We start from the raw sequence: 23,795 nt of genomic DNA, 5'->3' as shown, positions 1-23,795 counted from the left end.
ATATATATATATATATATATATATATATATATATATATATATATATATAAGCAGGGCTTAATTTCACCCGAAACTCGAAAGAGAGAAAGAATAAGCAACAGAAACTTGAGCTTGAATAACCGAACAACGTGTTAGCGTTACTTAAATCTTCAGCGGTTTGCACCCTGGAGGAAAGAAATTGCCCGAAACCCAGACTGACACAAAAGGAAACTGCGAAGTTACACGTTCAATATCAGCATCCTTAAAGGTAAATTTTTACAATAGTTTTCACTTTCGAAACTCCGTCAGATGTGTTGTTTTTAGACTCTGGAGAGTTTTCGCTGATAAGTTTACGTAGCAGGAACGTGAACAAAATCGATTGTTCAACAGTTTGGAAGTAGAACGTATCGCGTATTGTTACCAGTCAACTCAACATTGTCTTTTGTACGCCAGTCAAAAAATATTTGCTGTGGAAAAAATATCTAATGAATTACCAACGCCAACTATGCAAGAAAACCACAAGACAAAATAAATCAATAATGACGCTGAGATCCCGTGAGTTTATTCCAATTAATTTTGAAGGTGTTTTGAGTATAGTAGTACTGTGTTGCTACACGCTTACATCTGTTTGCTGTAGCAAACCCAGTGACATCAGCCGTCGAGTTTGAAGAGTTGTTGCACAGAATGCATATGAAATCCAGCAGCAAGCACACATCCGGGAGATGGGAACGATCCATCAGCTTACAGATATATGTACAGGATTGCACTGACCAACAAATGTACGCAGGGTGAACATAAATAAACCGACAAACTGCAGGAACCGATTTCTGACTGCAAATGGAGGAAAATAGGTCCTATGAACATGTGTCTGGAAATGCATCGTTGCCACAGTGGATGGCGGTGACGAACGACATCTGACCACTTTCCTTGTGTTCCTTGTGTGTTGAAGGTGACAGAGATAGTAGCAGTTGTCATTCAGGTTACACATAATCTTACTCTGCTTTAGACCATGTTGGCGAGGCATTTGCCTGGAGCTTGTACTAGGATTCGTGTGAATATCCTGTAGATCCCGCTCCTCCGAATCTGGTGTACGCACAGACCGCCGCCTCCCTGCAGGTTCGTCTGTCGGAGAGGGCCTATAATCACACAAACGCCGAAAAAGGGCTTGAAATGTTGATTTATACTGTTGGTATGTGTGACGGTACTTGTTTTGGTATATCTGTGCTGCATCTCGACCGTACACAAACACCAATTCGGCATGTTCCGGACGATTCTGCTGCTTATCATACGCTGCGTGAATCACACAACCTGCTACACACAAGGAATATATGGCACATGGTCAGAGGAACGGTCGTTTTCAGTGACATCTACCGTGGCAACCATGCATTTCCGGGCACATGTTCATGTGAACTTTTTCCTCCAGTTCCAGTCGGGAGCCTGTAGCTGTAGTTTTTTGGTTTTGGTCAACGTGTATGTGCAGCGTCGTGCCGGGTTAGGAGTGACGCAAATGAAATATAGAACACTGACGTGTGTGTAAGAGGTTCTGGAATAGTTTCGTGACATGAACTGTTGTGGCAAAATTCAGGTAAAGATGTCAGCTGTGGGCCAGCGGTATTCGGTGAAGTCGCTATGAAATGGGCTCTTTGTTCGAAGCCCACAATACATTACGTAACTGCAACGTGTACTACGGAACAGACACTGACGTACTTATTCACTCTGGTTCGTTTTCGCACATTTAGCACTTACATTACTGAACGATAGTGCTGCTGGTGGATCCAGGACGTTTCCATTCAGTACGTCTGTAACAAACGAGCACTTGGTGCTTTGGTGTTAACAACAGGCCGCAGTAAGTAGCTCAAATACTACACTGCTTACCAATTACTGTGCACATTTGCATGCTCTGGTGTTGCAACGGCTGATCTGCGTAGCAGTACAGGTACAGAGCTCACAAATTTGCCTTTCCCACTTGAGTCTACACAGTCGGAGCTCACTTGTGAGAGTAACATCACTGATGTCGGACAGCGGACTGTGGCCTCAAGCAACATCAAAATGGTCAAACAGTATGCTTCATTCTAACATTCATAAATAAATTTCAGTCAGAACTTTCAGTAAAAGTGAATTTCCTTACCAATACTGCAAAAATTCATAAATAACAGATTTAGAAACCACTGTAAACGGAAAATGAAGATTTCTATGACAAACATTTCAAGTAACGCTAGTGTATTACTTGCATTTTGTGAAATATACTGAATTGTAAAAGTTTTTAAAACATTGGGAAAGTAACAACGACCTGATAGGTATTTAAAATGCTAATCAGTCTTGATCACAAGGGTCCATTAAGAATTAATAATCTCACGTCGATATTGTAATCAGCTTCGATTTTATGAGAAATCATCTTCAGGCCATCCTTCATCAGATGGTGAACAGAGACGATGAATGGAGAATTGGTATGACACGAGTAATCAGCGATGTCCCCTAGCACTCAGCAATGCTTCAGTCATCGTTTCTTTTCACCATATGATGAGGCAATGTCTGAAGATGATTACTTATAAAATCGAAACTGGTTACAATATCGACATGTGATTCCTTTTTTTTATATAAATCCTTCTTCTCAGGACTGATTCGTACTTTAACACTGTGGTTTGTTAAGGAAGTGCAGAAATATGCACATTCTTTCATAAATTAATATTGTTGCTTACAAAGTTAAACCAATTATAAATATAAAGAGAGGAGAAAACGGGCACTTCGACACTGTAATATAATCAGACAAGAAAAAAGAAGCACTCTGACGTTGAGAAAGACAATATTGCTGTGAAACAGTAGCAGCCGCAAATGATGTTGTTCAAATTATGAAAGAAAAATCTGGTCAAATATGTCAGCTAAAGAGGCGTGGGGTATACTGAAACCATGATGAAAGGTCTCTGTTGGATTCCTTTCATGTTAATTTCTTAAATATGTTGTCATTTACGGCATAAATTCCTCTTCTAAATTTACTGTGGTGTTTCCGACTATCTGGGAGGAGGCTGAGCAGTGAAACGTTTTACTTTTACACATAAACAAGAACGATCTGTCACACTACTACACTTTAAAACACAGTTTATATGTAATTCATGTCACACTGTCTCATACGGAACCTTCATCCGCTTTCTTTTATATACTGTATGTGATAAGGTACTGTCATCCCCCTTCCCTTCTGTGTGAGAGGATGAATGAGCAAATGTATTTCTAGTTGCATGCTTGAGGGTAGCAGACAAGCCTGTCTGCTAGAGAACAGTAGGACCAACGTCGGAACAGGTAGCTACGCTTTCTAAAAGCAAAGAGGTTTCTATCCTTAGTATGGTCCTGTCCGTCCCTTGTCATGATAGTAAAGGAAGCTGCCTCTCTAGTCGCTTCCGTTTGTATTTGTGAGGCACCCCTCAGGAAGGGACCACGGCAGTCTGCCTGCGGCGAGCGTCTGAAGTGGTAAGATCTCCGGCTAAGCGCGTGTCTGCTAAGTCCGCAGGACAATGGATTTCGTAAGTTCTGCCTAACTGAAAATTTAATCACCTTTATTTCAGGTTTAGCTCTAAAATATCTAATGTTATCTTAAATTGCAGTGCAGTGCAATTCGAGTGCGAAGTTTAGAATATCTTCCAGTAGTTGCTTTGTCACTACTTTGTGAGTAAAGTGGAACCACGTGTTGATCAGTAACTCTAACTAAGATCGTCAATCTTAATTGCGAATTTGCGTGGGATTATAACGTCTCGTCTTTACAATATTTTTCAATATAGCAACTGTTCTTTATGTTCATCCCATGTGGGGTGTACTTTGTGAGACCAGTACCACGTGCTTAAAGAATTGTTTGACCCATCATGTTAATAGTAAGATGATAGTAACCAGTTCGAGGTTTTTCTTTTGTAAATTGCATTTCGATGTCATTTATTTTAATTATCAAAATTATTGTGGAGTTACACTCTTTGTGTAAACCAAGTTGACCACGTGTAGCTTGTGGTGTAATCATCAAAGTAGCCCTCAGCTAATCTTTTCGGGAAGATTTCACAGAGAGTACGAATTTAGTATACCAGTGTGTGGTAATTACATGACGGACAGGATTGTGCTACGAACGTAACTTCTTTGGGTGAAAATTGAATCGGTTGGTTGTGGTTAATTTCCTCTTGCATATGTTTCAACGTTCTTCGTGTGTTATTTTATGAATGCAGTGTTGTATGTAGTCTCCCAATCTTGGCTCCCTATTTGATGTGTTCCGTAAGATTACAAACTCACATTTTCACAGTCCTAAATAAGGCACCAGCTTAGTTATGACTCAAGTTTAATATGCTGAAATTTCAATGATCGCCGGCCGTGGTGGCCAAGCGGTTAAAGGCGCTACAGTCTGGAACCGCGCGGCCGCTACGGTCGCAGGTTCGAATCCTGCCTCGGGCATGGATGTGTATGATGTCCTTAGGTTAGTTAGGTTTAAGTAGTTCTAAGTTCTAGGGGACTGATGACCTTAGAAGTTAAGTCCCATAGTGCTCAGAGCCATTTGAACCATTTTTTGATTTCAATGATCAATGTTAAAATAAATTTCCAAATATCACCGGTTGTCATATGACGATTAAAAGATTATAATTAATGTTAGTCTGGTTGGGAATTTGGTAAGCTAGACTGGATACCTGGTGAAACAGTTGCTCAGTAATTCAAGGTTAACTTCCCCAGACAGCTCACAGCTTTAACCCGCTTTTATTGTCTATCAGTACCGCTTTCATAGCAAATTAATGCAACAACATTACAAGGATTAAGCAGAAAGTGGGGCATTTTTAAGTGGAACGGAAAACAGAGTTCTGAAATAAATACAATCGTAAAAATTGGCAAGTAAAATGGTAGTTTGCTGTTGACAGAAATCGGAACAGTATTGAAGAGATGTTCTAATATTACAACTCATTTGCTTTGTCGTGTATGAAACGCGTCACTACCGCAATACCACAGATTGAAATATGCTATCGTTAAACTTCCTTAGAGGAAATGTTACATGTAAGTTCTGAAAAAAAATTACGGTGGATCTATTGATTCTTTTTTCCAGAATATTCGAAAATGTAATGAACTTAACTTCCCAATTCAGATTTTGGAAGGGTTACTACACTTTATTCTTCAAATTATGGGATGGTCTCATAAGTCTGAAGAAAAATGAGGAAAAAATGTTTCTTTCGTAAACAACTCAATTTAACTGCTCTAATAGGTACAACCTATCCTCCAGCGGTCCTCCAGTTTTTTCGTCCCATCCAAAAATTAGGTTCTATTACACACTAAAAAATACTCTTTGAATGAAGCTAAAATTTCCTCATTTCATGTAAATATCTTCTCAGAATCCAAAGTTGAAGTTGGGGAACAAGGAGACGTACCTTTGGGCTACCTTTGATGTATAAGTAGAATGAGGAACCAAGTCAAAGCCATATTCATTCAGTTTCGGCATTGTTGTCTCTGAACTGAGGAACGGTCCATTATCCTGGTGAAAGAGAACTTTCTTGCTTGGCAGCCTTGGTCTAATTTCAGCCAACTCAACTTTAAAATAATCCAACAATGACGTATAATAGGATCCTGTAACGGTTCTGCCTTTTTTTTCAAGTCTTTTGTGAGAATTATTTACTGGGGATTCCACAAAACAGTGGTCATCACCTTACCGGAAGACAAAATGGTCTTTGCCTTCTTCAGTGCACTTTCACCAGCGTTTCCTCATTTTTTAACGCCGGTTTGACTCTACTGTATAAAGATGGATACAGGTTCATTAACAGCGACAAATCTTTCCGATTACGATCAAACATTGCCAGTCACTGTCTTGAATTGATGGGCTGGGTGCGCTTTTGGTCAACTGTGAACAATAGAGGCACTCAGCTAGCACAGCTTCTTCATAGCTGATTCTCCGTGGAGGATACTATGCACTAGTTCAGTTGAGATCAGAAACCTCACAACGTTTTATTCGGCGGTCTTGCATTCCCATATCAAGGATTTTGTCAATGGTTTCCTTTGTGATGACCTCAACTGGACGGCCAGACATGGTTCGTCCTCGGTAGTTGTCCAACCATGTTAAAACTCATTAATCGAAAAGAAAATGATCTTCAGAAGGGTTCCTCTGAATTTTATCCAGTTCTGTTTTGATTTGTGCGGCAGTCCAGACACTCAAAAGAAAATGTTGATAACAGCACGAAATACGTGCTTTTTTTTCTTTTTTTGGCTCTCATTCGAGGCATTGATCAATTCGGACGGCTATCAACAATCAACTGTACGCTGTACATTGTTGAATTTCTTTATACAACCCTTACAACAACCAAGCTTACCAACCACGAAGGTGCAACAAAAATGTTCGATTCAGCCTTGATTAACGAAATGTCATCAGTTGTTATATTTTAACACCTGACCTATAGGATGTTTGCATGGACTACGATTTTTATCAGTAAAGCTTAAACTTTGTAGATGTACAACTAGTTTCAATAAAACATTAGCAAGCAATGCAGAATAATTTGGTCAATAATTCGAGCAATGCCGGAAGGGGCCACTGTTTCACTGAACAGAAACAGTCGCAAATAGTGTGCCACAGTGTTCAGTTTTTCCATGTTAATCTTAAGATATGTGCGCGAGTTAACTCATAACATACCTCATGTTAAAATGATACTTCCTGGAGATAAAACTAATGTTAATTAACCTTGTTAGAGAGAGACAGCAATAGAAGAAAATTTCAGGAAATATTACAGCTACTTCTGAACTGTGTTTGATAGTTAATATTGATGAAAATTTGAGTTGAAACGAACATATAATAGTGAAGTTCAGCAGCGTTTGAACTTCTCGCAATTGTTATTTATTGGAAACTAATAAACCATTTCAGTTATGTAGAGGTTTAACCTCTGTGTAAAACAGGGTAGATGGCGGTCTGTGGCAGATCCGACAACAAACTACGAAACTGGTGCTACCACTATTATTTCCGAGATGTACGTGCTGGCAGTTCGGCCCACTTTTTAAAGCACTGAGCTCCATAGAAGACGACGCTGGAGTGTCCACCACGTTGACGAAACGAAACTGTCAGTTACGATTTCCCTGGGCTCTGGATAATCTGGCTAGGACCGTGGATCAGTGGAACCGGAATAAATCACGTTTTTTGTGACACCATTTCGGTGGTCATGTCCGAGAAAGTTCTCATCCAGACGAACGGGAACATGCACAGGACCACAGACGCATGCCGCTGACGAAGTTATTATGGTATGGAGTACGTTCTCCAGGCCCTCCATGGGACCTGTGGTAGTAGTCGAAGGCAATATAACAGCTGTAGCCTGCATGGACATTACTGCGCACGACCTATATGCTTTCACGCTTACTGTCTTCCCCTACGAGTTTGTGATTTTCCGGCAGAATGACCGACTGTGTCACAAGGCCAGAATCGTGCTATAGTGTCTTGAGCAGAATGATGCTTAATTTATGGAGATGCTTTAACACCAAATTCGCCTGATCTGAACACGATGAAACACATGTGGAACGATGGCAGTCACTAGCTTGGTGCCCGCAAACCAGTGGAATGTAACCTATGGGAACACCATCTAAAACCCACCAACGACTTGTCGAATCCATGGCACACAGGAACAGCGCTGTATAGCGTTCCTAAGCAGACCAATACATCGTAAAGACGGTAGTCATAATATTTTGGCTTATACGCGTGGGCGTCACCACGGGGGTGGTGGGGGTGGGGGATGAGTCAGAATGCACGTCTCCCCCTTCCAGTATTTTTCTAAAAGCAATTTAAACTTGTTGAGTTTTAATTGACAAAAGTGACACCGTTGAACGAACATTTCAAAGCTTAACTAATTACACATACTAAGAGATCTTGTGCAGTAAAAAGTAATGGCTTGCTGGATTTACTAGCGTGCCAGAAAGCCAAATGCATTTCTATTTCACAAAAAAGGCAATTTTCTATGTTCTAATGACTTTTGTTAGTACGACTACGAGTGACGAAGGAATGAGGCAGATAAAGGACGAGTCGGCTCGGTTTTGCTGTAAGTTTGTAGTAGGGTTGTCCAGCAGCAGATAGATAACAATCGAACGCCGCTCGACAATCCATTTTTGGTCAAATAATAACATTATACTCGAGGTATTTGTCGAGAGGAAATGTAGTGAAGAACAGTCAAGGCAATTCGTCAATATTATTTGTCTTTTAAAACGCGAAAAATTGATGCTAAGCTAAAGTTTCTTACAAAATATGTTCCAGTTTATTGAATTTTACAAATCAGTTTTTTAACTGACCTAAATATAGCGTAATGACTTAAGTTCTATAGGTATTATTTTTCCTTTTTTCTTCCCTTCAACAATGTTTAGGACATAATACATTATAATCACAAATACATTGCCAATAAATTTAATTGTGAATCTGATATACTTTATTTATACTCTGTAATCGCTAAATACGACTAAAATTGTCACAGCTTAGGAGTTTTAAGCACCACTGAAGTATATGGTCTGAGTCATCCAGAACGCTCGAAAAGTAGTTTTACGTCCTCAGTTTTTCATCTTTTTTCAAGGGGTGTCTCCATTTCAGGCCTTGTTGTGATGCATACCCCATCTGTTGAGTCTGTACCCCCCCCCCCCGTCCCCCAACCTTATCCCAGTAATTTAGTGCTAGTGATGGTTGTGCCCGTAGGTGTGTACCCTTTCTGCATATGACTCACTTTCTTGCATTTCGTTTTAATGACATGCAATACATAACAGATGTTGTCTTGTATATTTCTTAGATTAGTATATTTTGGTGTCATCTCACGCATTCCGCCCACAAAAAAGCGCCCTCATGGGGTGCCTTGATGCCTGCAAGTCTTTCAGTCTGCTTTCAAAATAAGGCGTCCCTCCAAAGTTTCCCTTTCCTATCACAAACGTTTAGGAATGGGCGACTTGGAGTAGAATGATATACGTTCTCAGATCATCTGTACCCACATACACTGTCAGTATTACACCAGTCATTTTATAAGCTGCTCTTTCGCACTTCAGTTAAAAATCGAACTACTTTTGAATCAATAGAAATCTCTTTATGTTCAATGCACGTAGTATCAACGATGTGGTACAGTGGATTAAAACTAGCAACTGTAGAAACAATATCATTACTTGATTCATTTGAACAGTCTTTTGAAGTGTTACTTAATCTATTTCTCCTGTTGTGAAACGTAGCTCAAAAACAACAATCGCGGTTTCTGATATTCCATTGTTGTTACCACACTGTGACAGAACTGGAGTCGTTGTAAATTATGGCAGATATTACTGCCCTATACTGATGCTTTTTGACACCATCTTACTTGTTTTGTTTCTGTTGCCTGCTAGCTTTATGTGGCTTGATCTTGCGTTGCCATGTACAATTCCAACCACGTTGGGGCACATTTTCGGGTAACCTGTCTAGGGTGCCATATAATCCCCTATCCCTTACTGTATTAAAAGGGCAACGGCCTTGCCGCAGTGGATACACCGGTTCCCGTCAGATCACCGAAGTTAAGCGCTGTCGGGCGTGGACGGCACTTGGATGTGTGACCATCTGGGCCGCCATCAGCTGTTGCCATTTTTCGGGGTGCACTCAGTCTCGTGATGACAACTGAGGAGCTACTCGACCGAATAGTAGCGGCTCCAGTCAAAGAAAACCATCATAACAACCGGGAGAGCGGTGTGCTGACCACAGGCCCCTCCTATCCGCATCCTCATCTGAGGATGACACGGCGGTCGGATGGTCCCGATGGGCCACTTGTGGCCTGCAGACGGAGTGCTTACTGTATTAAAAACAGTTGTCAGAAGAAGTCAAGGTCTTGCAGCAGTGGTAACATCGGTTCCTGTCAAATCACTGTAGTTGAGTGCTGTCGCTGGGATAGCACTTGGATGGGTGACCATCCGGTCTGCCGAGCGCTCTTGACAAGCGGGTGCACTCACCCCTTGTGAGGTAAACTAAGGAGCTACTTGATTGAGAAGTAGCGTCTCCGGTCTCGGAAACTGACAAACGGCCGGGAGAGCGCTGTGCTGAACACATGCCCCTCCATATCCGTATCCAGTGATGCCTGTAGGCTGAGGATGATACGGCGGCCGGTCGGTACCTTTGGGCCTTCATGGCCTGTACGGGAGGAGTTTAGTTTAGTTTTTTAGTTTTTATTTGTGAGAAGGCCTTTCTGTCTCCGTTTGATGCAGGAACATATAATCATAGGCACTGTACGCACGCAGTTCGAACAAACACCGCAGGTACAGGACGTATGAAACCCCATCTCCGTGGCCGAGGTCGCTAACAGATACTTGAGCTGGTTTGGAACCAATGGCAGAAACAATTTCCATAGTTAGTATTGGGCTGCAATGAGAGTAGAGAGGTGGGGACATGAAGTTCCTGCGCTAGCCGTGGAATCCCACTTGGTGCTATTCGCTAGTAGTAAACTCTATGGCTGCATAATGTTTCACCCTCATCCCTCTCTCATCACCATCACATACAAAACATTACAATACACTCTACACACAAACACACACCCACACACACACAAATACACACAATACAAACATGTAGTATTACAAGCATTGTAATGTAGCCTGTAAAGTACAGGACATAAATTGAACCGTAACCTTAAGAACAGCTGTGGAGATCGTTCGGGTGGATGCAGTTTCCAATTTTAACATCTCAGCGCCTCTGATGACGCTGGCGGTCATTCAGAAATGAAACGACAAAGGCGTAACGGTCTGCTGTCACGAATGGGAAGTGCCACTATGAAAGTACCAGCTGGTTCGCCCATTAGCACTCATGTGAATGCACACTTGTGCAAATATTTCGCTAATTAGCACCGTGTAATTACGGCAGCGTTACTGACGCTCTGCTGGACATTTCCCATTTTCTGCAAAACTAACTGCTCTACAGATGAAATACTGCGTGTAGCTTTATGCCTGTTAAAATGGTTTTGCAATTAAATTATACGTCGTGGTCAGAGAGCCCTTAGTCCCGCCCCTTATCCGCGGAATAACAGTGGATACACGCGAGTACCATTTCATACCGAAAACTTTCCTCCTAGCAGCGCTGCACAGTATTAATAGCTGGCAGATTACTTATCGGAAAATCCACTAGCGCAAAGCGGAGCCAATTAGAGCGTAATGATGCTTCAGTCATTTCTGTATGTGTCACACACCACTCCATTTAACACCAGCAGAAAGTCTTACAGGTCTACGTACATTAGTACGTTTCGACGCATGGGAACAGAAGTGAGATAACTCTTCGAATCGGTAGCACTCATAATTTTACGAGTATATTTATTACAACACAGAATTCAGAAACCAGTAATATGGGTGCTGAAAGATAATGATTTTTTTTCATTTTACTTGTATTTCGTAATGCCTGCCATAGGTAAACAGAAAAAAAGTTTTCCTGTTTCTGGAATACCTGCGTCAACCTCATTATTAAATGCCACTACTAATTTTCCGACTATGTCTTTCGTCCACACTGTCAATGATTAGTATGTCAAACTATAGAAACATATGTGTGTTTATCTGTAAACTACATTATATTTCGCAAAATATGTATTTTTACACAGGGTTGGAGGACCGGGTAGTAGAGTAGATATGTTGAAATGTTTTATCTCTTTAAGTCTGAGGACTATCATTTGTGATTGGAGCAGTCGTAAGTAAAAGCAGACAATATAGCGTGTTTGTGTGTAAATATGATATTTAATACATGTTTAAATGCAAAGGGGAACAGTGTGAAAAAAGAGTGTAAGGTATCTGTGTGAAGAAAAGAGGCAGTATTTTGTGTAATTTTTGCCACAGGAAGTTTTGTTCCTCAGGAAATAGGTGGTGTATATCTTTTTGGCAACCTGAGTTAACTTCGTTACGTGTGGGTAACGTCTATTTCTGCTTTCGCGCCAGGCTCGTTACTTTATGCTGTTGACGGTGAAGCTGATTCCAGGAAAACTGTTTTTCTTCACATCTGTACACATGCAGTGGGGTAAGAAGTTACTGAACCAAGTATCATAACTTTTGTAAATGGGTGCGATCACAAATATTCCAGCAATATGCTTGTTGTTGTTGTCGTCTTCAGTCCTGAGACTGGTTTGATGCAGTTCTCCATGCTACTCTATCCTGTGCAAGCTTCTTCATCTCCCAGTACCTACTGCAACCTACATCTTTCTGAATCTGCTTAGTGTATTCATCTCTTGGTCTCCCTCTACGCTGCCCTCCAATGCTAAATTTGTGATCCCTTGATGCCTCAACAGATGTCCTACCAACCGATCCCTTCTTCTAGTCAAGTTGTGCCACAAACTTCTCCCCAATCCTATTCAATACCTCCTCATTAATTACGTGATCTACCCACCTTATCTTCAGCATTCTTCTGTAGCACCACATTTCGAAAGCTTCTATTCTCTTCTTGTCCAAACTAGTTATCGTCCATGTTTCACTTCCACACATGGCTACACTCCATACAAATACTTTCAGAAACGACTTCCTGACACTTAAACCTATACTCGATGTTAACAAATTTCTCTTCTTCAGAAACGATTTCCTTACCATTGCCAGTCTACATTTCATATCCTCTCTACTTCGACCATCATCAGTTACTATTTTAAGTGTCTCATTTCCTAATCTAATTCCCTCAGCATCACCTGATTTAAGTGGACTACATTCCATTATCCTCGTTTTGCTTTTGTTGATGTTCATCTTGTATCCTCCTTTCAAGACACTGTCCATTCCGTTCAACTGCTCTTCCAAGTCCTTTGCTGTCTCATACAGAATTACAATGTCATCGGCGAACCTCAAAGTTTTTATTTCTTCTCGATGGATGTTAATATCTACTCCGAAATTTTCTTTTGTTTCCTTTATTGCTTGCTCAATATACAGATTGAATAACATCGGGGATAGGCTACAACCCTGTCTCTCTCCCTTCCCAACCACACCTTCCCTTTCATGCCCCTCGACTCTTATAACTGCCATCTGGTTTCTGTACAAATTGTAAATAGCCTTTCGCTTCCTGTATTTTACCCCTGCCACCTTCAGAATTTGAAACAGAATATTCCAGTCAACATTGTCAAAAGCTTTCTCTAAGTCTACAAATGCTAGAAACATAGGTTTGCCTTTTCTTAATCTTTCTTCTAAGATAAGTCGTAAAGGTAGTATTGCCTCACGTGTTCCAACATTTCTACGGAATCCAAAGTGATCTTCCCCGAGGTCCGCTTCTACCAGTTTTTCCATTCGTCTGTAAAGAATTCGCGTTAGTATTTTGCAGGTGTGACTTATTAAACTGATAGTTCGGTAATTTTCACATCTGTCAACACCTGCTTTCTTTGGGATTGGAATTATTATATTCTTCATGAAGTCCGAGCGTATTCCGCCTGTCTCATACATCTTGCTCACCAGATGGTAGAGTTTTGTCAGGACTGGCTCTCCCATGGCCATCAGTAGTTCTAATGGAATGTTGTCTACTCCTGGGGCCTTGTTTCGACTCAGGTCTTTCAGTGCTCTGTCAAACTCTTCACGCGGTATCTTATCTCCCATTTCGTCTTCATCTACATCCTCTTCCATTTCCATAATATTGTCCTCAAGAACATCACCCTTGTATAAACCCTCTATATACTCCTTCCACCTTTCTGCCTTTCCTTCTTTGCTTAGAACTGGGTTGCCATCTGAGCTCTTGATATTCATGCAAGTGGTTCTCTTCTCTCCAAAGGTCTCTTTAATTTTCCTGTAGGCAGTATCTATCTTACACCTAGTGAGACAAGCCTCTACATCTTTACATTTGTCCTCTAGCCAACCCTGCTTAGCCATTTTGCACTTCCTGTCGACCTCATTTTTGAGACGTTTGTATTCCTTTTTGCCTGCTTCATTTACTGCATTTTTATATTTTCTCCTTTCATCAATTAAATTCAATATTTCTTCTGTTACCCAAGGATTTCTATTAGCCCTCGTCTTTTTACCTACTTGATCGTCTGCTGCCTTCACTACTTCATCCCTCAGAGCTACCCATTCTTTTTCTACTGTATTTCATTCCCCCATTCCTGTCAATTGTTCCCTTATGCTCTCCCTGAAACTCTCTACAACCTCTGGTTCTTTCAGTTTGTCCAGGTCCCATCTCCTTAAATTCCCACCTTTTTGCAGTTTCTTCAGTTTCAATCTGCAGTTCATAACCAATAGATTAAGGTCAGAATCCACATCTGCCCCTGGAAATGCCTTACAATTTAAAACCTGGTTCCTAAATCTCTTTCTTACCATTATATAATCTATCTGATACCTTTTAGTATCTCCAGGATTCTTCCAGGTATACAACCTTCTTTTATGATTCTTGAACCAAGTGTTAGCTATGATTAAGTTATGCTCTGTGCAAAATTCTACAAGGCGGCTTCCTCTTTCATTTCTTCCTCCCAATCCATATTCACCTACTATGTTTCCTTGTCTCCCTTTTCCTACTGACGAATTCCAGTCACCCATGACTAGTAAATTTTCGCCCCCCTTCACTACCTGAATAATTTCTTTTATCTCGTCATACATTTCATCTATTTCTTCATCATTTAGAGTACATTATTCATATTGCGGCTTATTATGTGATAGCTAAATTATTCATTGCTTTGTCTCAGTAGCTATCCCACAATTGTCATGTGTGTGTTCAGGAAAACTTTATATCACTCTTATTCTCCTTAAATTTAGCCAATGTGGAGATTACGTTTTATCGTAAGTGTTCAGTGGATCAATGCACTTTTCAGTTATATGCTAGTGTTCATGTGATTGCAAGTGACGAAGTCGTCTAAGAGAGAGTGACAAACTTTCGATTCAAATATGAGAGAAACCCGTTAATTGCGTGTTCTCTTAGCTGTAATATAACTCTAGATTCAGAAACGCTTTGATTCACTTCATCCCGAATTCCTGCATTCTCTCCTGATGATTAAAACTTCCTTAAACTGACATATCTGTCAAGCGTTGTAAGGCCTGTGCTTAGCTTCATCTGATTTCAGGCACAAATTACGCTTTGGTGTGAGCTATTTTAAGCATTGCATTTAACTGCAGTGCACAAGCAGCGTGACTCATTTTTAGCTCTGCATTGAAGCTATGTTTTTCATTATAGGTACTATCGCAGAAAAGAGCAGATCTTGGGTTGCGAAACTAATTTTTGAATTTAACGACCTTCAATAACAATTATATATGTGTTTAGGTAACAGTGATCATTTATTATTTTCTGTATATTTCTTAAGTTGTATCAGTAACTGCACGCGCATTTAACACCTGACAATTAACCTTACTATGTTTTGATTGTTGAAGTTATTGAGTAGCTTGTTTCACAGAACCTTCTCATGTTCAAATTCCTGAAAATGAAAGACAAGGAAATAACTGTTTCCAGTCTAACGTTACAAAGTTTCACAGATTATGCAAACAATTACTGAATTGTACATTATTAGTTTCAGTATACGAATTTAATACATTACAGAAGAACAATAGCAGTCATTAACAAGTTATGCATAAACAATCAATAGCTACCAAGTTATCACTCACAGATGTTAGGTCACACTCCACATAACATTTCGAGCATTGCATTTAAATATACGTTACACATAATATTCAGAGTTTTGCTTGTCACACTAGCTACATTTTTCCACGTTGCAGCATAGATCATTTCATAGAAGATTCAGTCTAATGATTACGTTGCTATGATAATTAGAATTGTAACTTCCCCTTAGAAAAATTTATGAATGACAGTGCTGGTAAATCTCTTACGTTACTTGATTTTCTAACACCTGAGCAAATCTGAACGTACTCAGACATATCTCTCTTTACTTATTCTGATCAACGCTAAAGTGACATCTTTTTTTTTTTTTCGTAACGCAATCTGACTTTCAATAATCCCTACAAAAGAATGGCCCTGACTATCAAAACCTGTACCTTTCATGAATCACTTACCTTACAAAAATCTTCGTTACTCACACTACTGCAATACAGCGTGCGCCAATATTGTCAGCTGAAAGCACATGAAAGATTTTGATAGAGAACAAACAATATTTTTACCTTTATAGTGTTCAAAAGTCAACGTATATATATCAGTTCATGATATCCAGTATTACAAATTTACTCCAGATCGTCCGCTCTCAAAATTCTGCTATCTCTCTCCCCACATCCAGCACTGCTGGCGACTCACCTCCAACTGCGCAACGCTACGCGCTGTTCACAACCAACTGCCCAACACTACAATAGCAAATATTCCAACAATGCAAACCAACCATAGACTGCACACAGCACAGTCAGTGATTTTCATAGAGACCGCTACGTGGCGTTACCAACCTAAAAACCTAAACAGGCTACTAACAGAATATTACAAATAAACATTGCGCCTTTAGAAGCATAACGGTATACGTTACAACAGATAACATTAAAATTATAGGAATAAAAGTTGAAACAATATGCCTTAAGGTGCTGAATCATTCCCGGGACCACGAACATGTGTAACTACCAGATATGCATGGGCTGTAACGATGTTTTAACCCCTATCGCGTAAATCACAATGGCCGCTTGATCGAAAATAAAAGATTTCCTAAATGAGACAATTGGTTACGAAAAATAATGGAAAAATGTAGGGAAACGCAATACTAACAGCGAAAAAAGCAGCCTCCCAAGTATCTGTAAGTGGAATTAGTTGGAAATTTTGATAAATGTGGTGCAAATCACTACGAGTCTGAAACGATAGAGGCGCTGACTATTCGCCAAAACTGGAAAGGAGAACACAATTATCAATAAACGATACAGTTGCCGGCCCACTATATCTACATCTACATAAATACCCTGCAAACCACCCTGTGATGTGTGGGGGAAGGCACCTTGTACCACTACTGGTCATTTTCTCTCTTTCCCAGTCGCGACTAAAGCGATGAAAAAACGATTGACTGTTTGCCTCCCTATAAGCCGTAATATCGCTTATCTTCGGAGTACAAACGCAAATAGTACATTGGCGACAGCAGAGTGTCTGCAGCAGAGTCAGCATCCAACACTAGTTTCGTATATTTTCGCGATAGTGTTCCGCGGGAAGATGTCGTCTTCCCTCGAGGGATTTCCACTGGAATTCACGAACCATCTCCGTAACTCTTGCGTATGATGGAACCCGTCGGTAACAATTCCTACTGCCCGCCCTTGAATTGCTTCGATGTCTTCCTTCAATCCGACTTGGTAGGGTTCCCAGACACTCGTGCAGCTCTAAAGAATGGACCTCCACTGTCTTCTACACACGGCCTCCTTTACAGATGAACCACACTGTCCGAAAATTCTCCCAATAAACTGAGTTCGACCATTCACCTTTTCTATTACCGTCCCTCGCGCTCATTCCATCCTCTTTGCAACGTTACGCCAAGATATTTAATCGATGAGACTGTGTCAAGCAATAGACTATAGTGCTGTATTCGAACATTACGGGATTGTCTTTCCTAATCATCTACATTAACGTGCTTATTTCTACATTTTGGCCAATCTGGCATTCAACGCATCAACTAGAAATTTTGTTTAAATCATCTTGTATCTTCCTACAGCCACTTAACGATGACACCTGTGCACCACGGCACCATTAGCACACAGCCACTGACTGCTGCTCATTCTGTCTGTCACATTACATGTGTGCGTAGAGGAATAAGGACGGTGCCTTCATACTTCGCAGGGGCGCTCCTAGAAACATCCAAGCCTCTGATGGACATTCGCCTTCGAGGACAAGGTACTGGGATATATTTCTTAAGAATTCTTCGAGACACTACATTATCCGGGAACCTATTACGTATGCTGGTACCTTCGTTGACAGTCTTCAGTGGGACACTGTATCAAACGATCTCCTGAAATACAGGTATATGGGATCTGCCTGTTGCCCTGCATCCATAGTTCACACGACGTTATGCGAAAAAGTGAACGATGAGTTTCGCACGAGCGATGATTTTTAAATCTACCCTGATTTTGGGACAGAAGCTGTTCCAGTTGGACGAAATTTATTATGTTCCTACCGATAATATGTTCAAGAATTCTGCAGCTAACCGATGTCAAAGATGGCGTTCTGCAATTCTGAGGGTCCGATATTTCACCGTTCTTTTACACAGGAATTTCGTGCGCTTTTTTCTAGTCGCGTGGGGCTTGGTATTGGGAGAGAGATTCGCGATAAATTCCAACTAATTAAGGGGCCAAAGCCTACTTGGGAATCCATCCGGACCTATTGTCTTAATTGTTTTCAACTTTTTCAGTTGCTTCTCTGCGTCAGGTATGCCTATTATTAAGTATGTACGTCTGTACGCCGGTCAAAAGATGGTATGCCTGAACGATCCTCCAGCGAGAATGATTTCTTACATGTGAATATATAAAACTTCGGCTTTCCTCTAGCTATCTTCTACTCCCACAACAGACTGGACATTCAGCGACTGGATAGAACCCTCAGACCCGCTTAGTGTTTTCACGTAGGACTGTAATTTTCTGGGGCTCTCTGTATCTTTTGCTAAGAAATGAAGATATGATGGTACTTGTTGCATGCTTCGCGCATCGATGTTTTTACATACCCACGAATTCCTACTATCTTCACTACGGACAATTCATTGAGTAGTAACTAATTTGTTCCCCATCAATGTTTCTCGTAATGTAGAAACACATAAGTGTTTAGTGTTTCGTAAATGTGTCACGAGAACATTGCAAAAATATATGTTGTTCATCCAAGAAAGAAGTGGGTTAAAAGTATTCGGTACAACGGATCTTTAATATCGCTTGTCGGTCAGTCTGGGACTATTACCAAACATAACATACATAAGCATGTATGTAATGTAGAAACACATAAGTGTTTAGTGTTTCGTAAATGTGTCACGAGAACATTGCAAAAATATATGTTGTTCATCCAAGAAAGAAGTGGGTTAAAAGTATTCGGTACAACGGATCTTTAATATCGCTTGTCGGTCAGTCTGGGACTATTACCAAACATAACATACATAAGCGATAGTGAAGAGCTGACCTCTCTTCACGGGTTCATTAAATAAGAGTGACTGCATTACGAAGGTGGTCATCATAGTTCTGAGGCAGTATTTACAAAATAGGCGTTATCCAGCAGTGACAGATTTATTGTCAGTTTCCAGATGCATATATTCCAAGACTAATCAGACTATATGTTACTTCCACACAATATAAATATGACGGTAGAAGCAGAAATTGGGGCCCGTACGTTTACTAACACTTGTTTCCCTTATTCATTAGCAGTAGACGATTTGGGTGAAATGATACTGGGATCAGAAATACCGTCAATCATACACCGTAATGTCGTTTGTGGAGTACGCTTCCATGCAGCAGGTATGCTTAACTTGGTAAGAACATGTGCACACATGTTTGATATAATGATTTCTTATGCCGGCACGGTAGCTCAGCGTGCTCGGTCAGAAGGTTGGCTGCCCTCTGTAATAAAAAACTGAGTTAATCAATCAACGACGGATTTAAACGGATGTCTTACGACGTCCGCCCCGATCAGATGCAACGAACGAAACCGAAAAAAAAATGAGATAAAAAAAAGGTCGGTGGTTACGTGTTTGCCTCCCATGCTGCGGGCCCGGGTTTGATTCCCGGCCGGGGTGGGGATTTTCTCCAATCGTGAACTGGGTTCTGCGTTGTAATTATCATCATTTTATCCTCATCACAGGCGTGCAAGTCGCCCATTGTGGCCTTGACCGAATTAAGACTTGGACTTGGCGGCCGAGCTTCCCCGAAATGGGCCTCCAGGTCAACTATGACACACGCTCATTTTGTACTGATTGTATCTAGGAAATTGTTTAGAACTGATATTCCTATATAAAGGCATAAAACAGGGAATCTACAGCTATAGCTACGTTACTACTCTGTAGTTCACACTTCACTACTTGGTAGCGGTTCTTCGAACTACCTTCAGACCATTTCTATACCGTTTCTCTCTACAACAGCGCGTTAGTAAAATGAGCACTAAAATCTGTCTACGCGAGCTCCGATGATCATTTTTCCCTACAGTGTAGGGCGCAATATAATATTTTCATATATAGAGGCGGAAATTTGTGATTTGAATTTCGTGACAAGATCTCACCACAATGAAAAACACGTTTGTTTTAATGATTACCACTCCAAATTGTTAATAATACCAGTGAAACTCTCTCCCCTATTTCACGATAGTACAAAACGAGCTGCCCTTAGTTGAACTTCTTCGATATTTTCCGTCAGTCCAAGTTGGTAAGGATGCCATGCCGCACAGCAGTACTCAAGCAAAGGATGGACAAGCGTCGTGTAAGCAGTTTCTTCAGTTTCTTCTAAGTGTCCTGTCCATAAAACGCAGTCTTTAGCTCGTTTCCGCAAAATCATTCTCTATGTGATTGTTACAGTTTGAGTAGTTCGTAATTGTAATTGCTAGGTATTTAGTTGATTTGGCAGCCTTTAGGCCGGCCTCGGTGGCCGGGCGGTTCTAGGCGCTTCAGTCCGGAACCGCGCTGCTGCTACAGTCGCAGGTTCGAATCCTGCCTCGGGCATGGATGTGTGTGATGTCCTTAGGTTAGTTAGGTTTAAGTAGTTCTAAATCCAGGCGACTGATGACCTCAGATGTTAAGTCCCATAGCGCTTACAGCCATTTGAACCATTTTGGCAGCCTTTAGATATCCGTGATTTATCCTGTAACATCAATTTAACGGATTTCTTTTACTACTCATGTGGATCACATCACAGTTTTCCTTGTAAAGAGACAGTTGCCATTCTTAGCACAGGACAGGCACCATGTCTTTGCCGTTTTGAAATTGGTCTGATAGTTTGATGATGTCGCTGTACGGTAAGTGACAGCATCATCTGCAAACCATCTAAGCGGGCATTTTACATCATCCCCTAAATTATTCATATAGATTTAGAACGGCGCAAGACTTACTACACTTCCTTGGGGAAAGTCAGATATCACTTTCATTTACTCCGTGATTTTCCGTCGATTACTGTGTACTATGTCCTTTCTGTCAGGAACTCACAATCCGTATATAAGACATTCTCAGAATTCTTGCCGCGTCCGTTCGGGTAAGACGACGAGATTTTGACGATTTCCACCATCGCCTTCGTCAGGAACAGCCGACTGTCGAAATTGCTACTGTGGTGGCCATATGTAGCCCAAAGAGGGCTTCTAATTGGTCGGAATTTACGTTATTTGTCGCAGATGATGTCAACGTCTGCGCAGGCGTTGTCACCACTCTCGCCATAGCGTAAACATTGCGACCAATATCAGTGGCTCTTCTCTACATCGAGAGCTCGCTTCCATGCACCGCCAATATTACATCCGCCGTCACGGTTGAAGTTTTTGTCACACATTCTTATTTCTACAGCCTCTTTAATTGTAGAGTCCCAGCATGTGGGAGCTTCGAAAGAAACTTCTGTTTCATCAAAAAGTATTTTACATTTGTTTGTGAGGCTATACCAGCAACTGCAGACTTTTGCATTTCACGCTTCTTGATGTTCTACACAGCAGTCGAAAATGTTGGGCATGGACAGACCGATGTAATTGCTTCTGCATTCACACGGGATTTTGCAAATCCCAGGAATCCTGAGGCCGAGACTGTCCTCAAGAGGGCGTGACATCTGCTTTATCTTCTTAGGAGGTTGGAAAATAAATCTAATATCCCGCCTTCGTAGGACTCTGCCTATTTTTCTGCATGTAGAATCGCAGAAGGGGAGGAATGCAATCGGTGGCTCATCATGTGAATGTTCAACACTTTAACTTCCCATTTCTTGGAGAACGCTGACTTTATATCACGAGACCCATAACCGTTCTTTCGGAACACAGAACTCAGATGATTAATTTCGGAATCCAAGCGATGCTCCTGAGAGACGGTTTTCGCTCTGTGTACCAGTGTAATTAAAGCTGCTCTCTTCTGAACTGGATGGTGAAAACTCTGGGCATTAATATATAAATCAGTATGCGTCGGCTTCCGGTACACTGAGTGGCCGAGACGTCCATCCGACCATAAAACTGTCGTAAACATAACGATAAAATGGACGAATTGGAACCGAATTTAATGCATGTTCCTCAAAATGTTCCATAAAAATGTTGGCCATCGCTGGACACAACACAAAACCCATAGCCATTCCGTCCGCCATTTCGTAAAATTTACCGCCATACGGGATGCATGCGGTCGTCGTAACACGTCGGAAGAACTTCATAGTTTCAGAAGGAAAATGCTCTGCCAACTGATTTAACTTGTCCACCACGGGAACTTTTTTAAATAATGAGACCACGCACCAGGCTGACTAAAACTTAGACCATCTGTAATTTGTTTAATTTTGTCAACGAACATCTGAGAGTTTTTGATGTGATGTTCACAGCAGTCAACTATCGGAGTCGTCAGCTTTGTTAAATACTTGGCCAGCCTGCAGGTAGGAGAAACAGCAACTGGCTTCAGTGAATTACACTCCTTGTGAACTTAAGATAATCCGTGCAGCCTAGAAGGACTAGGAGCAATTACTCTAAGATTTTCGATAACATCCTCTATTAGACCAGAATTACTAAGGACATCTACTATTTTTCTGCTGTATGACAGAGATGGATCCAGTTTTAGGCATTTGTACATACTATCTTCTAAGAACGATGTCACTTTGTTGTAATATTCAGTAGTATTAAGAACAACCGTGTTATTTTCCTTGTCAAGAGGAAGAACCAGAAGCTCTTCATTTTTTTTCGCAATGCACGGATCCTCTCTCTCTGCTCTGCTGATGTTAGACATGGGCGACTTGGCTAAGGCTAGCATCCAGCTGGTGGTAACTCTTACGTCGATGGCGTCGTCTTGTGAGAGATGCCACACCGCCTTTTCCAGTCCACTAATGAACTCCACAATAGGTACAGTGCATGGTGAAGGAGCGAGATCCAGTCCTTTATTAAGGCCGAGATAGCACTTTCGTACAGGTTTTTCCCCGACAAATTGCGACAGCGCTTGCCGTTACATGACAGGTGCACCGATTTTTGCGTGGTTGCTAATCACTCAAATTTCTGAGTCTGCTTCGCCGTTATATTGCTACTGTGAGTTCTTTGATGAGCTGCGGTCGACATATCGATCCACTACCAACCGAGAGCTGAGAGGACTGCAGATACAATATATGAACTGGATACTAGTCCACACAGCCCCTCTGCCCATGTATCCGCTTTCTGTGTGTAATGGACACCTGATCTATTATGCAAAACCCGAAAACCCACCACCCTTTGGTACAATTCAAGGAACTGCAGCTTAGGCAGAACTCTCTGAGCCTCTGCGTCAATCCCCAGCCCCCAAAACGCCCAACACCGCGCCCCACCGACCTACTCACACAATGCCGAGGGTCCGCAACTGTTGCTGTTACGAGCCAACATCCCAAAAGTCTTCCGGCTGACGTGCGGTTCCTCTTCGTCGATACGTGTTAGCTCAAACTCGTCTACTGGTTGAACCGCATGTTTTTTTTTTCATTTATTTATTGTTCCGTGGGACCAAATTAAGGAGTAGTCTCCATGGCCATGGAACGAGTCAATACATGGAATTATAACACGATAGTAGAAACAGATAAAAAGAAATATAAGAAACGTATTCAGGCGACAATTCGTAAGTTTAAATAAAGAAAATCAACAATGTAACACTGGAATTTTTTTAATTTTTCAGCTCTTCTAGGAGCTCCTCGACAGAATAGAATGAGTGAGCCATGAGGAAACTCTTCAGGTTAGAGTTAAAAGTGTTTCGGCTACTCTAAGATTTTTGAGTTCTTGTGGTAGCTTATTGAAAATGGATGCAGCAGAATAGTGCACTCCTTTCTGCACAAGAGTCAAGGAAATGCATTCCACATGCAGATTTGATTTCTGCCTAGTATTAACTGAGTGA

The 23,795-nt window shown here is 41.2% G+C and overlaps 1 pseudogene; it reads left to right on the top strand.

The window, feature by feature from the left end:
• The first annotated feature begins 9,417 nt into the window (after positions 1–9,417).
• LOC126191900 (5S ribosomal RNA) lies at positions 9,418–9,535 on the top strand (annotated as a pseudogene).
• Positions 9,536–23,795: the final 14,260 nt, after the last annotated feature.

This window comes from Schistocerca nitens, chromosome 6, assembly GCF_023898315.1.
Source record: "Schistocerca nitens isolate TAMUIC-IGC-003100 chromosome 6, iqSchNite1.1, whole genome shotgun sequence".
Classification (NCBI taxonomy): domain Eukaryota; kingdom Metazoa; phylum Arthropoda; class Insecta; order Orthoptera; family Acrididae; genus Schistocerca; species Schistocerca nitens.
The sequence above is the reverse complement of the archived record's forward strand: the minus strand, read 5'-3'. Positions and strand labels throughout refer to the sequence as shown.